The 17,489-nt window shown below is 44.9% G+C and overlaps 1 long non-coding RNA gene across 1 annotated transcript; it reads left to right on the forward strand.

The window, feature by feature from the left end:
* The first annotated feature begins 12,924 nt into the window (after window positions 1–12,924).
* LOC138680888 (uncharacterized) lies at window positions 12,925–16,950 on the forward strand. The gene is made up of 2 exons (XR_011321823.1): window positions 12,925–13,007; window positions 15,462–16,950. It is a non-coding gene; the product is annotated as an uncharacterized lncRNA (long non-coding RNA).
* Window positions 16,951–17,489: the final 539 nt, after the last annotated feature.

The raw sequence follows: 17,489 nt of genomic DNA on the forward strand, positions 1-17,489 counted from the left end.
CCGGCTGACACCTGGCTTTCCTATGAAAAGGTCTTGCCTGTGGACTATTCTGAATGACTTTTCCAATCTCGTAATTTTCTGCACCTGATTGTCCAGCATACGACATGTTTACACCTCACTAAATGGCCAAACTCCCCATACGGGGCCGTGGTATCGCCACTTGGCGCCAGCACCCGTGAGAGTGCTGTTTGTCTGAAGAGGTGGGTGTGCCCGCTTTTGGTCGACGGCACTGCCACTGGGTCCCTCATAGTACAATAAAGTGTCTCTGGCGTCAGACACACCGTTGTAATATGAGGGGCCCTGGGCCTGTACCGCCGGCCACAAGACAGTTCCCCCCCCAGCTCAAACAGTGCTCTACCACTTGCAAAATTATCTCTCACAGCTCCACCAATGTTTAGTCTATGCGCTGACATCCTTCAATGCCTGGCACTGACAATACCATTGTATTTACATTTTTGTTATGTTAGGCCTTCGAAGCCTGTCTGCGGTCCCTCCTTCCACTAGGCCTCCACTGACCATTGTACTGCTGCCCGTATACCCCTGGAACCAATTTTAAGTTGCCAACAGCCCTATTTTTTTATGTTAGGCCTTCGAAGCCTGTCTGCGGTCCCTCCTTCCACTAGGCCTCCACTGACCATTGTACTGCTGCCCTTGTACCACTGGAACCAATTTTAAATTGCCAACAGCCCTATTTTTTTATGTTAGGCCTTCGAAGCCTGTCTGCGGTCCCTCCTTCCACTAGGCCTCCACTGACCATTGTACTGCTGCCCGTGTACCCCTGGAACCAATTTTAAATTGCCAACAGCCCTATTTTTTTATGTTAGGCCTTCGAAGCCTGTCTGCGGTCCCTCCTTCCACTAGGCCTCCACTGACCATTGTACTGCTGCCCTTGTACCACTGGAACCAATTTTAATTTGCCAACAGCCCTATTTTTTTATGTTAGGCCTTCGAAGCCTGTCTGCGGTCACTCCTTCCACTAGGCCTCCACTGACCACACCACTGCTGCCCGTGTACCCCTGGAACCAATTTAAAATTGCCGACAGCCAGCCCAATTTTATTATGTTAGGCCTTCGAAGCCCGTCTGCGGTCCGTTCTTTTTACTACTACTACACTGACCAGGCCACTGCTGCCCATGTTCCCCTGGAACCAATTTAAAATTGCCTACAGCCATCTGTTATTATGTTAGGCCTTCGATGCCTGTTTGCGGTCACTCCTTCCACTAGGCCTCCACTGACCACACCACTGCTGCCCGTGTACCCCTGGAACCAATTTAAAATTGCCTACAGCCAGCCCAATTTTTTTATTTTAGGCCTTCGATGCCTGTCTGCGGTCTGTTCTTTCTACTACTACACTGACCAGGCCACTGCTGCCCGTGTTCCCCTGGAACCAATTTAAAATTGCCTACAGACATGTGTTATTATGTTAGGCCTTCGATGCCTGTCTGCGGTCACTCCTTCCACTAGGCCTCCACTGACCACACCACTGCTGCCCGTGTACCCCTGGAACCAATTTAAAATTGCCTACAGCCAGCCCAATTTTATTATGTTAGGCCTTCGAAGCCCGTCTGCGGTCCGTTCTTTCTACTACTACTACACTGACCAGGCCACTGCTGCCCGTGTTCCCCTGGAACCAATTTAAAATTGCCTACAGCCATGTGTTATTATGTTAGGCCTTCGATGCCTGTCTGCGGTCACTCCTTCCACTAGGCCTCCACTGACCACACCACTGCTGCCCGTGTACCCCTGGAACCAATTTAAAATTGCCTACAGCCAGCCCAATTTTTTTTATGTTAGGCCTTCGAAGCCTGTCTGCGGTCCGTTCTTTCTACTACTACTACACTGACCAGGCCACTGCTGCCCGTGTTCCCCTGGAACCAATTTAAAATTGCCTACAGCCATCTGTTATTATGTTAGGCCTTCGATGCCTGTTTGCGGTCACTCCTTCCACTAGGCCTCCACTGACCACACCACTGCTGCCCGTGTACCCCTGGAACCAATTTAAAATTGCCTACAGCCAGCCCAATTTTTTTATGTTAGGCCTTCGAAGCCTGTCTGTGGTCCGTTCTTTCTACTACTACTACACTGACCAGGCCACTGCTGCCCGTGTTCCCCTGGAACCAATTTAAAATTGCCTACAGCCATCTGTTATTATGTTAGGCCTTCGATGCCTGTTTGCGGTCACTCCTTCCACTAGGCCTCCACTGACCACACCACTGCTGCCCGTGTACCCATGGAACCAATTTAAAATTGCCTACAGCCATCTGGTATTATGTTAGGCCTTCGATGCCTGTCTGCAGTCACTCCTTCCACTAGGCCTCCACTGACCACACCACTGCTGCCCGTGTACCCCTGGAACCAATTTAAAATTGCCTACAGCCATCTGTTATTATGTTAGGCCTTCGAAGCCTGTCTGCGGTCACTCCTTCCACTAGGCCTCCACTGACCACACCACTGCTGCCCGTGTACCCCTGGAACCAATTTAAAATTGCCTACAGCCATCTGTTATTATGTTAGGCCTTCGAAGCCTGTCTGCGGTCCTTCCTTCCAATAGTTCTCCACTGACCAGACCAATGCTGGCCGTGTACCCCTGGAACCCAGCTGAAAGTGCATGTAGCCTCCTTTTTTTCTTTGTTTTATATTTAGAAAGCCCAGATGAACTACGCTGTGCAACGGTTCAAGCTACCCAGTCGACATTTCTTTTGCGAGAAAAGCCATCCCAGCCCTCCAGCGGCATGAAAAAGTCTGCATTGTCATAGCACTCAGGCAATCAAACAGTAGAAAGGTGCACCTGACAAGAGACACATGGACCAGTAGGCATGTCCACAAAAAGTTACGTGTCCATTATGGCGCACTGGGTTAATGTGTTGGATGCATGGTCCACAGGGGACAGCCTACAAAGTCTGTCTGCAGTCCCTAATTCCAATTTTCCTCCGCTGACCACACCACTGCTGCCCGTGTACCCCTGGAACCAATTTTACAGTGTCTACAGCCTAATTTTGTTATGTTAGGCCTACTACGCCTGTCTGCGGTCCCTCCTTCCAATACTCGTCCACTGACCACACCACTGCTGCCCGTGGACCCCTGGAACCTATTTTTAATTGCATAGAGCATCCTTTTTTTAATAGTAGGCGTACAAAGTCTGTCTGCGGTCCACTATTGAAATTGTCCTCCACTGCCCAGAGCACTGCTGCTTGTGTACCCCTGTAACTTTTTTAAGCTGCAGTGAGCCACATTTTTGGTTTAAGTCCTACTACCTGTGTCTGTCTGCGCCACTCAATTCAGCTGTGTTCCTTTGAAAAAAGCTGAGCGTCAATAGTCTTGTTTTCAGCCTCTAGGAATTTTAAAACTGCATTGGGGGTACAACTTTGGTAGGGCCTACTAACGGTGTCTGCCTCCCCAAGGTGTGCCCCAGGTTTCCTCGCCATTGCTTAGATCATAATGCTCTCGTTTAGTAGTTGTCGGAAACTACACTGCATTAGGCCTACAAATTGGGTATGGGGTGTAGAGAGATGGTGTGTTCCACTCCAAGGTGTTCCCCAGGTTTCCTCTCCATTGCTTCGATCTTCATGCTCTCGTTTAGTAGTTGTTGGAAACTACACTGCATTAGGCCTACAAATTGGGTATGGGGTGTAGAGAGATGGTGTGTTCCACTCCAAGGTGTTCCCCAGGTTTCCTCTTTATTGCTTCGATCTCTTCATGCTCTCGTTTAGTAGTTGTTGGAAACTACACTGCATTAGGCCTACAAATTGGGTATGGGGTGTAGAGAGATGGTGTGTTCCACTCCAAGGTGTTCCCCAGGTTTCCTCGCCAATGCTTCGATCTTCATGCTCTCGTTTAGTAGTTGTTGGAAACTACACTGCATTAGGCCTACAAATTGGGTATGGGGTGTAGAGAGATGGTGTGTTCCACTCCAAGGTGTTCCCCAGGTTTCCTCTCCATTGCTTCGATCTTCATGCTCTCGTTTAGTAGTTGTTGGAAACTACACTGCATTAGGCCTACAAATTGGGTATGGGGTGTAGAGAGATGGTGTGTTCCACTCCAAGGTGTTCCCCAGGTTTCCTCGCCAATGCTTCGATCTTCATGCTCTCGTTTAGTAGTTGTTGGAAACTACACTGCATTAGGCCTACAAATTCGGTATGGGGTGTAGAGAGATGGTGTGTTCCACTCCAAGGTGTTCCCCAGGTTTCCTCGCCAATGCTTCGATCTTCATGCTCTCGTTTAGTAGTTGTTGGAAACTACACTGCATTAGGCCTACAAATTGGGTATGGGGTGTAGAGAGATGGTGTGTTCCACTCCAAGGTGTTCTCCAGGTTGCCTTTCCTGAGCTTCGATCTTCCAGCTCTCGTTTAGTAGTTGTTGGAAACTACACTGCATTAGGCCTACAAATTGGGTATGGGGTGTAGAGAGATGGTGTGTTACACTCCAAGGTGTTCCCCAGGTTTCCTCTCCATTGCTTCGATCTTCATGCTCTCGTTTAGTAGTTGTTGGAAACTACGCTGCATTAGGCCTACAAATTGGGTATGGGGTGTAGAGAGATGGTGTGTTCCACTCCAAGGTGTTCTCCAGGTTGCCTTTCCTGAGCTTCGATCTTCCGGCTTTCGTTTAGTAGTTCTTGGAAACTACACTGCATTAGGCCTATAAATTGGGTATGGGGTGTAGAGAGATGGTGTGTTCCACTCCAAGGTGTTCTCCAGGTTGCCTTTCCTGAGCTTCGATCTTCCGGCTCTCGTTTAGTAGTTGTTGGAAACTACACTGCATTAGGCCTACAAATTGGGTATGGGGTGTAGAGAGATGGTGTGTTACACTCCAAGGTGTTCCCCAGGTTTCCTCTCCATTGCTTCGATATTCATGCTCTCGTTTAGTAGTTGTTGGAAACTACGCTGCATTAGGCCTACAAATTGGGTATGGGGTGTAGAGAGATGGTGTGTTCCACTCCAAGGTGTTCTCCAGGTTGCCTTTCCTGAGCTTCGATCTTCCGGCTCTCGTTTAGTAGTTGTTGGAAACTACACTGCATTAGGCCTACAAATTGGGTATGGGGTGTAGAGAGATGGTGTGTTACACTCCAAGGCGTTCCCCAGGTTTCCTCTCCATTGCTTCGATCTTCATGCTCTCGTTTAGTAGTTGTTGGAAACTACGCTGCATTAGGCCTACAAATTGGGTATGGGGTGTAGAGAGATGGTGTGTTCCACTCCAAGGTGTTCTCCAGGTTGCCTTTCCTGAGCTTCAATCTTCCGGCTCTCGTTTAGTAGTTGTTGGAAACTATACTGCATTAGGCCTACAAATTGGGTATGGGGTGTAGAGAGATGGTGTGTTACACTCCAAGGTGTTCCCCAGGTTTCCTCTCCATTGCTTCGATCTTCATGCTCTCGTTTAGTAGTTGTTGGAAACTACGCTGCATTAGGCCTACAAATTGGGTATGGGGTGTAGAGAGATGGTGTGTTCCACTCCAAGGTGTTCTCCAGGTTGCCTTTCCTGAGCTTCGATCTTCTGGCTCTCGTTTAGTAGTTGTTGGAAACTACGCTGCATTAGGCCTACAAATTGGGTATGGGGTGTAGAGAGATGGTGTGTTCCACTCCAAGGTGTTCCCCAGGTTTCCTCTCCATTGCTTCGATCTTCATGCTCTCGTTTAGTAGTTGTTGGAAACTACACTGCATTAGGCCTACAAATTGGGTATGGGGTGTAGAGAGATGGTGTGTTACACTCCAAGGTGTTCCCCAGGTTTCCTCTACATTGCTTCGATATTCATGCTCTCGTTTAGTAGTTGTTGGAAACTACGCTGCATTAGGCCTACAAATTGGGTATGGGGTGTAGAGAGATGGTGTGTTCCACTCCAAGGTGTTCTCCAGGTTGCCTTTCCTGAGCTTCGATCTTCCGGCTCTCGTTTAGTAGTTGTTGGAAACTACACTGCATTAGGCCTACAAATTGGGTATGGGGTGTAGAGAGATGGTGTGTTACACTCCAAGGCGTTCCCCAGGTTTCCTCTCCATTGCTTCGATCTTCATGCTCTCGTTTAGTAGTTGTTGGAAACTACGCTGCATTAGGCCTACAAATTGGGTATGGGGTGTAGAGAGATGGTGTGTTCCACTCCAAGGTGTTCTCCAGGTTGCCTTTCCTGAGCTTCAATCTTCCGGCTCTCGTTTAGTAGTTGTTGGAAACTATACTGCATTAGGCCTACAAATTGGGTATGGGGTGTAGAGAGATGGTGTGTTACACTCCAAGGTGTTCCCCAGGTTTCCTCTCCATTGCTTCGATCTTCATGCTCTCGTTTAGTAGTTGTTGGAAACTACGCTGCATTAGGCCTACAAATTGGGTATGGGGTGTAGAGAGATGGTGTGTTCCACTCCAAGGTGTTCTCCAGGTTGCCTTTCCTGAGCTTCGATCTTCTGGCTCTCGTTTAGTAGTTGTTGGAAACTACGCTGCATTAGGCCTACAAATTGGGTATGGGGTGTAGAGAGATGGTGTGTTCCACTCCAAGGTGTTCCCCAGGTTTCCTCTCCATTGCTTCGATCTTCATGCTCTCGTTTAGTAGTTGTTGGAAACTACACTGCATTAGGCCTACAAATTGGGTATGGGGTGTAGAGAGATGGTGTGTTCCACTCCAAGGTGTTCCCCAGGTTTCCTGTCCATTGCTTCGATCTTCATGCTCTCGTTTAGTAGTTGTTGGAAACTACACTGCATTAGGCCTACAAATTGGGTATGGGGTGTAGAGAGATGGTGTGTTCCACTCCAAGGTGTTCCCCAGGTTTCGTCCACATTGCTTCGGTCTTCCGACTCTCGTTTAGTAGTTGTAGAAAACTACACTGCATTAGGCCTACAAATTGGGTATGGGGTGTAGAGAGACGGTGTGTTACACTCCAAGGTGTTCCCCAGGTTTCGTCCACATTGCTTCGATCTTCCGACTCTCGTTTAGTAGTTGTTGAAAACTACACTGCATTAGGCCTACAAATTGGGTATGGGGTGTAGAGAGATGGTGTGTTACACTCCAAGGTGTTCTCCAGGTTGCCTTTCCTGAACTTCTATCTTCAGGCTCTCATTAAATTGTGGTTAAATGGAACAACTGCATTTGGCGTACTAGTTGGTTTGGGGCCTACTATCGGTGTCTGCCACTCCTTGCTGTTCTCCTGGTTTCCTGTCCTGAAATTCCATTTTCAGGCTCTCGTTAAGTAGTTGTTAATGTTAGACTGCATTTGGCCTACTAGTTGGGTTGGGGCCTACTATCGGTGTCTGCCACTCCTTGCTGTTCTCCTCCACTGAACAAAGCTGTGCCTCCTGTTTACTACGGTTGCCAATTTTGAACTGCATTTCGACTACTTACTGATTTGGGCCTACTCTCTGTGTCAGCCTCTCATTCCAGTTGTCCTCCACTGCAATGCCCCCTGGTTAGTCCTGTGTTACCAATTTTGAACTGCATTTAGCCAACTTTATTCTTTGGGCCTATATCTGTGTTTCCTCCTCATCCTGCCCATTGCCCAGCCAGTGATAGATGAGTCTGCTGGTACATTGACCCATAACGCAAAATTCCCCATGCACGCTACACAGCAAGATTGTGACCCTGCTGAAAGTCAGGTTCCTCTTCCCGCATACCATACCACCTTACACGGGGACAAAGAGGAAGGTGCAGATGAAAGTGCAGGTTCCTTCATCAGGTGGGGGGAGGAATACTAGTTGGCGACGTCACTGGCACAGGGCCTCTCATAGTACGCAAAAGTGTTGCTGCCGGTGGGAGGCGCCCCCGCCGTGCAAACACACCGCTGTACTTTGAGGGGCCCTGTGCCAGTCCCAATGCCAACGAGTGGGCCCCCCTGCTTGCTCAGGATCACAGCACTTGCAAAGTTGAAATACTTACCTCTCCCTGCTCCACTGCCGTGACGTGGTCCAGATTTACTGGGCCCACTAATTACTTAAACCAGCCCTACCCCCCACAACTTTAGCCAAATGACCCCCAATTTCAAATGCCTTCCAATTATTATAAGCTAAATTACGATTGACAAGCTTCTGTAACAAGAATGGATGTTTTTGCCATTAAAATGGGCAGTGTAGGTGTTTTCCTGGCCTCCACTCACTGCCGACTATGCTCCCCCATTGACTTGCATTGGGTTTCGTGTTTCAGGCGATACCCGACTTTTCGCCATAATCGGCCGATTCCACACGACTCGACTTCTAAGATAGTCGGTTTTCGCAAAACACGACTCGACTCTAAAAAGGTCAAGGTCGCTCAACCCTACTGGTGACTATGTTTTTTTGCCAGAGCATCACAGATGTCCTAAACAATTTCAGCAAATTATTAAGAACTGGTTGTCCAATGGTCTTGTTAAATGTCAAACTGAGACTCAATGTAACCCCTCCTTCAAATACTGTACATACAACAATTGACCATCACACATATTACATATTCTACATGTTCTGCCACAGAGCAGGAGGAAATCTTCGAAAATTGATGGGATGCCAATATAATTAAATTTTCTCTCTCATCAGTGACCATTTCACTATATACCAAAAATTTACTCCAATATGGTAAACACAAAGTGTTGTCAGTTCTTCATAAATAAGCACTAGAGATTTATTAAAAGAAATTGTTTAGCTATTGTAGGGACAGTTGTAAGCAAAGGGATCTGGCCAGTCGGGAATACATGGTTTATTTAATCCACTATAGATGGTTACACGGGCAGCAGGGGAAGGGTGGTTTACCACTTTCCTCTGCTCACTGCCCTGTACCTTTGACTGTTTTCATATCCTTCTATATTCAGTAAGTCCCAAGTTTTCTACAGAGATTTACAAATTATCTTATCTCAATGTTGATAACACAGTGTAATCTAACCTGCAGATTGTCCACGGAAAAATGATATTGTAAGTAAGTGTCCACTCTAATTCTGATGGAAAAGTCACTTAACTCTTCCGCAGAATGAACACTTGCATTCCCATAAATGATAAATGACACTTCAGGATTTTTCATTATGCTGTTCTCCAGAGAAAAATTCCATAACGCTCTAAGAATTTTGCTATGATTCTTCAAATATCTGTATAAAACACAAACCAAATTTCAGGCTCCAGAACAGAGACAAAAACTGGATTGTTTTTATGTAGATATATAACGACATCAATAAAGAATGGTAGCAAGAATCTTGAGTAGTTATTGATCTTATCTCTGGAGAACAACGCAATGAAAAATCCTGGCCTGTTACTTATTGAAACACAATTATCATGTGGATTGGAAGCTGAGGATGAAGTCGCAGCAGTGATCCACGATAAGTACTGAGACAATGTACACCAGAGATGAGTGTCTATCAGATCTCTACTACCACATAGTCCTTTCCATGAAAGCATCCATCTCCCGTCTCTTGTTTTTGCAGAATATTTGGCCAATGGGACATATTACAGCAGCATTTAACTGTGTTCGTCAAGTTTATTAGTTTAGCTATATGATACAAACACCAAATATTACAAACAACTAATACACAAAACAACTTTCCAATGCTTTCCCATTCCCATCTCACCTGCTATGTGTGTACTCAATTAGTTCCCTTCCAATCGATGCAGTAAATACTGTACATCCCATCAGAAGTGAAAATTAGTTTTCTGAGTCTTAATGCAAAATCTGTAGCAGAGCCCTCACCTACTACGTGTCATTAACAAAAGTGATGTTTTTTTTATGTGACAGGGCGATATTTAGGGGTCCTCAGGCTATGAGACAGAAAAGACTTAAATCATTTAGGTAACTAACACTTTAATAATTTCTTCCGAAATGCAGTAAAGTCATTCACTTTAGGAAATGTCCCATTAATCAGCTTGCTGATTGGTATTATTAGTGATCTGCTGCTACAAAATGTACGATATTCTGTATCAGATTGCAGCTTGGCCCCTTTCACTAAGTGAATATAATCTTACATTTGTAGCCTGTCTCCGGGATAGGTGATCACTTTCAAAGTCCCCTTGCAATCCTACCCAAACAAATTACAATTATATGAAAAAAATTAAGCAAGGATTTTAGCTTTGTTAGCGCTGGACTCAGATTTTGCAGCAGTTATATTTGTGCCAAAAGAATGAATACATAAAAAGAGGAGATATACAGGTGCTTCTCACAAAATTAGAATATCATCAAAAAGTTAATGTATTTCAGTTCTCCCTTCAAGGCAAAAAGTGAAACTTTATTACAAACAGAGTGATCTATTTCAAGTGTTTATTTCTGTTAATGTTGATGATTATGGCTTAGAGCCAATGAAAACTGAAAAGTCAATTAATACTTAATTGGGGCTCCATTTGCATCAATTACTGCGTCAATGCGGCATGGCATGGAGGCGATCAGCTTGTGGCACTGCTGAGGTGTTATGGAAGCCCAGGTTGCTTTGATAGCAGCGTTCAGCTTGTCTGCATTGTTGGGTCTGGTGTCTCATCTTCCTCTTGACAATGCCCCATAGATCCTCTATGTGGTTAAAGTCGGGAGAGTATGAAGGCCAATCAAGCACAGTATAATACTGTTGTTTTTAACCAGGTATTGGTACTTTTGTCAGTGTGGACAGGTGCCAAGTCCTGCTGGAGAATGAAAGTTCCATCTCCAAAAAGCTTGTCAGCAGAGGGAAGCATGAAGTGCTCGAAAATGTCCTGGTAGATGGCTGCACTGACTTTGGTCTTGATAAAACACAGTGGACCTATACCAGCAGATGAGATGGCTCCCTAAACCATCACTGATAGTGGAAACTTCACACTAGACCTTAAGCACCTTGGATTGTGGCCTCTCCAATCTTCCTCCAGACTCTGGGACCTTGATTTCCAAATGAAATGCAAAACTTACTTTCATCTGAAAACAACACCTTGGACCATTGAGCAACAGTCCAGTTCTTTTTCTCCTTGGCTCAGGTAAGACACTTCTGGCGTTGTCTATTGGTAATGAGTGGCTTTCCTCAAGGAATACCACACTTGTAGCCCATGACCCGGATACATCTGTGTATGTGGCTCTTGAAGCAATGACTCCAGCAGCAGTCTGTTGTGATCCGGTGACCTTGGAGCCGCAAGGAACTTTCTCTGTAGTTGGTGGAAACTATACTGACCGCAAATCCTGAACTTATCATCGCACTAGAAGTAGCCATGGGGTGTGCCTAACAAATCCTAGACACCTCAACACAGCTGGAGGACTAAATACCCCTATAGATGAAAATAGGAATACTACCTTGCCTCAGAGCAGAACCCCAAAGGATAGGCAGCCCCCCACAAATATTGACTGTGAGTAGTAGAGGAAAAGACACACGCAGGCAGAAAACAGGATTTAGCAAAAGAGGCCACTCTAGCTAAAATAGGAAAGGATAGGATAGAATACTAAGCGGTCAGTATTAAAACCCTTCCAAAAATATCCACAGCAGAAAATACAAAAAACTCCACCATCTAACTAAAGATGCGGGAGCGTATATCTGCAACTCCAGAGAATCCAGCAAGACAGAGAAAAACACTGACTCAATCTAAGCTGGACAAGAAAAAACAAATGAATAGCACATAATTATTAAGCACACAGCATGTGTGCCACAGAAACAAAAACCAGACACTTATCTTTGCTGAAATGGCAGCAAGGCTGGAGGAACCAGACAAAGATCCAAAACCTCCCAGAACCATGGACAACTGGAAAGGACTAATGAATCCTGCACACCTAAATACACCAGTCAGAGCTGCAATCAGCAGATACACCTGACCAGGACTGAAACTCAGGGACAACTGCATTACCACCTACAACCACTGGAGGGAACCGAAAAGCAGAATTCACAACAGCAGTCCTCTCCTTGTGAATCTCCCCCAAATGTTTGAATGGCCTTTTCTTAACAATCTTTCAAGGCTGCGGTTATCCAGGTTGCTTGTGCACCTTTTTCTACCACACTTTTTCCTTCCACTCAACTTTCCATTAATATGCTTGGATACAGCACTCTGTGAACAGCCAGCTTCTTTAATAATAACCTATAGTTGCTTACCCTCCTTGTGGAGTGTGTCAATGACTGTCTTTTGGACATCCGTTAAGTCAGCAGTCTTCCCCATGATTGTGGAGCCTACTGAAACAGACTAAGGGACCTTTTTAAATGATTAGGAAGCCTTTGCCGGTGTTTTTTGATAATTATTCTAATTTACTGAGATAATGACTTTTGTGCTTTCATTGGCTGTAAGACATAATCATCAACATTAACAGAAATAAACACTTGAAATAGATCACTCTGTTTGTAAGGACGCTATATAATATACGAGTTTCACTTTTTGTATTGAAGAACTGAAATAAATTAACAAATTCAAATTACAAAAATGAAAATGGGCCCATGCAAAAGTTTTGGTGCACTGCATAGTTTGTATCTACTAACACCCCTTTTTGCAAGGATCACAGCTTGTAAACAATTTTTGTAGCCAGCCAAGAGTCTTTCAATTTTTGTTTAAGGAATTTTCACCCATTCTTCCTAGGAAAATTCTTCCAGTTCTGTGAGATTCCTGGGTCATCTTGCATGCACTGCTATTTTGAGGTCTAGCCATAGATTTTCCAGAAATTTACCAAAGCCTTTGTAAGTACACATGGACTTGGAGCGCCCGCTAGGGCCGTGGGGTACTCGAGCCAGGTCCGACAGTTCTTCAGAGGGGTTGTTACGGCAGCCGTGACCCAGTCCGTGACCTTGGGTATCCAATAAAATTATTGAAATGAAGGGGAAATAAAGTCTATAGGGAGTTAGTTCGTGACGCCACCTCCACCTATGGTGTTCGGCAATGGATGGCCAACGCTGCTTAAGGGGACCGCTGGGGCCGATGGTGATGCAGCTGAAATGGTTCTGCTCCCCACAGGTGGAGCGGGGCCCCATGGCTACTAATATATTGGTAAGGGATCGCAGACGATGGGGTGCAGGACTGAGTGTGTGGGAAATGATTAGAGGACACAAGGATTGCAGTTTCCTTTACCTTTACTTGTTAGTTGCAGGTGCAGTCCGAGGCATCGTTAACAGGTGATGATGGGGTCCGGGCAGCCTGGAAGCAACTTAGGATCCACATAGCCAGGTGGGTTTGGAGGCCTTCCTTCTGTGCTCTTCTATTAGGTCCTTGCTGCTTTAAGCTCTGCTCAAGTTTTTCTCCTGCATGTTGCTTCTAACCTGTATGGCAGACAGCACGAGCCTATTACCGGCACTGCCTTTTCACTGGCAGCCCCGGCTCTTGGTCTGCTGTGGTGCCTAAGGGTGTTCAGTGTGGCCAGGGAGCTTGCAGTTTCCTGCCTTCCAGATTCAGCTGTTGGGGCATACAGCACCCACACAGCCAAGGACTCTGGCATCCTATTTTGTCAGCGCTCTGTTCTGGGGTGAGCTTGGTTGCAGCCCCACTCCCCAGGTTCTCTTCGACTTCTCTCCTCTCTTCTCACTCTCTGACTCAAACTGACTAACCCCTCCTCTAGGCCAGAACTTATAGGAAAGTTCCCCTGAAACCGGGTTTTATAGCTCCCCCTGTTGGATGATGGTATTACCTGGTAAGATGACCCCTCCTTTACTCCTGTGAGGGAGGCAATGCCACTGTGGCAACCGGACTCCTGGGGTGCCACAAACTCACCTCCCAAACTACTGGTTGTTTGTTGACATCGGCAATAACTATTGTGCACTAGTCACACCAGAAAAAGGAGCGTTCATGAATTGTATTGCTTTTGGTCAACATCATTAAGACTGAAGTCTTGCTGAAAACCATGTCATTAGAAATTGCTCTTTAATTATGATACAGCAATTAGTTTTCAATTATTACAGGAAACCTGATAGCAATTTCATGCTGCCAAAGTTACAATTAGCATGAATCAGAGACCGGCTCCATTATTCCAGCTGTCCATGATTTACTCTGAAATACTGCAGGAATTCCAAGACAGCATTCTTGGAAAAGCTGGCCAGGGTCTGTGTGTCATGGATGACAAGTCTGCAGCAGGTCCCCACACACATGTGCAAAGACCTGTCGGTCTAGTGAAGCAGGGAGGGGCTCATCCATTTAGACTAGTCATCTGAAGTGCATAGGCCTGGCTGTTTCAAAGTATATTTTCTCTGAAACAACAAAGCAATTCAGAGTAAAACCTACATGGCTGAAATAACACAGCCAATGTCTAATTTAGAGCTCGCAAACCCGAGCGTAGATTTTCTCATGTGAGAGAATCAGATTGATTATGTTTATGACACACTGATCAAATTCGGATTAAACTGATCCCATGTTGATCAGATTAGTATGACCCGATTTTCTCTCGTAGGTGTGGAGAAGATGGAGAACAAAATTTCTTCATTTTCTCCATTGTGTCAGTTCGCAGAAATCAGACTGCACGGAGATGTCATCCGGGTGCAGTTCGATGATTTCCACACACCCATAGACTTGCATGCAGTGATTTATTTCTCACACTGAAGTTGTGTGGAGGGATAAAAAATGCTGATGATCAGCACTGTTCCACAGTATAACATTGGTCCAAGTGCTATCTGATAAAACATTAGATAGTAATTTGGAATTGGACTATACAACACTACAGTATTAATGATGCCTGGCATCTTCACACACACACACACACACACACACACACACACACACACACACACACACACACACACACACACACACACACATATATATACTGTATATATATATATCCTTGAAAAACTATTTTCAATAAAGGTAATAATTTATAAGCATAATCTTATGTATTACAGGATTTATTAAATGTGTATATCTTCCATACACAATTAACACTGATACTGATATTGAGGCACTCACACAGTGCATTGCTGACTGACCTCTGTCTGATATGCTCCCTGTATGCAGAACAGAGACAACATTGCCCACCATTAAGCTTTGTGTCATGGGCGTGTGACAGGCAGTCATCCTGGATCCCGCTGTAGAAGATCTTTGCGATTAGCTCTTCAAACACTGTCTTGATTTTTGCATCTCTGTTGTGGAGTGATATCATTTTCCCTCTACGACCCAACAGTTACCTCCACCTTTTGCTGCTAATTGCTGAGGGTTTAAATACTTTCAGTGTCTTTAGCAAGGTGCTGGTGTTAGCTTAACTTCCCTCTGTCTGGTTGGAAATACTAGCAGTCGGCTAGTGTCTCCTTGGAGTACTCTTGGATGATTGCTGGCGTGATATCTCAGTGGTCTTCTCAAGCTAAGCGTATCCTCTCGTTTATCCACCCTCTCTGTCGTTAGTTGTAGTGGGGGCTGACTAGTTTCACCCATCCCTTCCCTATCCAGGGCCTTTCACTAGTGTCAGGCAGGGATTAGGTTCCTGCTCACCGATAGGTGCGAAATCTATTAAGGGACATCAGGCGAGACAGGGTGTTGTTAGATCTGCCTAGGGGACAACACTCCGTCCCTCCCTAGTGTTTGGGCTTCCGCTCCCCATTGTTATGCACCTTGCTTTCCACTTACCCAGCATGGCAGCATGATGTAGCTTTGCAATAAAAAAGAATGCAATTACTACTAATTTATTCTCCTTTTTTTCAGGCATAACATTTTCACTACATTTAATTCTGTTGAAACACATGGAAATCCTTAATGAGACAGAAGTGATAGTGACAGAATTCATCTTTCTGGTGTTCACAAAGACCTCCAGATATTCGGTCTTCCTCTCTATTATTTTCTTTTTCCTCTACTTATTTATAATCAGCGGGAATATATTTATGATACTGACCATAAGATATGACTCTCGGCTTCATACACCGATGTACTATTTTGTTTTTATATTATCCTGCCTAGACATTTTCTATCTTACTGCCATAGTCCCACAGACCCTGTGCAATCTGTTAGCTACGACTCCCACTATATTATATCGTAACTGTGTCACTCAAATGTTCATTTTTACCACGCTCGGAGAAGTCCAAATTACAATTGTGACAGTGATGGCATACGACCGCTATGTTGCCATAGGTCATCCTTTGCATTATACAACTATAATGGGGCTGGAGACTTGCATAAAGTTTCTTGGTTTAGCATTCCTCCTTTGCTGCATAATATCATTTATAATTGTTTATTTCATATTCAAACTCCCGTTTTGTCAGACTCCTCAGATTGAACATTTCTTTTGTGATATGGGCCAGATATTACTTTTGACATGTCACAACCACAGATTTTATAAGATAAGTGAAGCGACCGTCTTCCTCCTTGGAATTGGCATTTTCACTATTCCACTTATTCTTCTAGTTACAAGCTATATCTATATTATTAATGCAGTGCTGAAAATCCGTACCACAGAGGGTAGAAAGAAGGCTTTTTCTACTTGCTCATCTCACCTGACTGTTGTCATAGTTGAATATGGCTGCCTGGGGTTCATGTATTTTCGGCCCGCTGAGGCTTATTATTTGGATAAGAACAAGGTATTTGTGATGACCTTCACATATCTCACCCCTATATTGAATCCTGTTGTCTACACCGTTAGGAATAAAGCAATACTGAACGGATTTAAGAAGTTAGTTTCCAAAAAGTTTTTTTAAAGGGGTTTTTTATTTTTAGGAATCACAGTATCTGCATTACTATAATAACTAATATACACAAACCAACAGAAATGCTCTTTCGTGCACCTTTGTCATCTCCTTCTGCCCCTTAGTGCATCCAACTTTAAAAAGATGAATCGGCGATTCTCTTTTAGCTGCTGTTCCGCAATGCTCTAACACCTCCTTCTGCTGCGCATGCTCTGTCATTTGGTCCTCTGCACTCAGCATGTCTGTCTCAAACCACTGATATTCAGCGCATCCTCAAACTAATGTCTGAATAGATTATAGTCCATCCAAAAAAAGAAATCAGAAAAAGGCAGCACTCACCGATCCATCACGAGAGGTAACTTTTATTGTGTCACGTAAAAAACATCACGGCCGGGAGTACAAATGTGCAGAGTGCGGCAAGCCTGACGACGGCCGTTTCGCGCCCTCCTGGCGCTTCCACGGGTCAGTGCTCTGTAAAATATAACGCATGCAGGTGCAGTTATACAGCTTTTTATGTTAGCAGGAATAAAGCACAGCTCAGCTGTGCTGTACTCAGCCCTGCTGTGCATCTTCCACTTTAATCTAAGCAGAGTAATGTGCAGCACACCTGACCTGTTCTAAATGCCTCTTAATAGATCAATACTATGAAACTGCAGCTGTCAATTACAGATTTGTATAGAAGGTAAAATCACCCATTTGATCTTATTCCACATACATCTATAAAGCAGCATTTATGGTTTTAAAGAAGCATTCACAGTCAGTTTTTTATTCATTAAATGTGTGTGCTTGCAACATAGTGTGAGTGTATTAATATACTCATCTACTGCTGCTCTGTTCAGTGTTCAGCGCCATTCTGCTCCTCTTCTCAGTGACATCACCCCAGTTGCAACAAATCGGCTCATTTTATGGTCTATGAGTGAGCCGGAAGTCTCTTTAAGGCCGGCGTCACACTTAACGTATTAAAAATCGGTCCGATTCTCTCGGCCGAAAGTCGCACAAGCGTCCTTCGCATGGTCTCCATGTGTAATCCGTTTGCAATGCGATGATGCGATTT

Source organism: Ranitomeya imitator, chromosome 5 (genome assembly GCF_032444005.1).
Source record: "Ranitomeya imitator isolate aRanImi1 chromosome 5, aRanImi1.pri, whole genome shotgun sequence".
Lineage (NCBI taxonomy): Eukaryota > Metazoa > Chordata > Amphibia > Anura > Dendrobatidae > Ranitomeya > Ranitomeya imitator.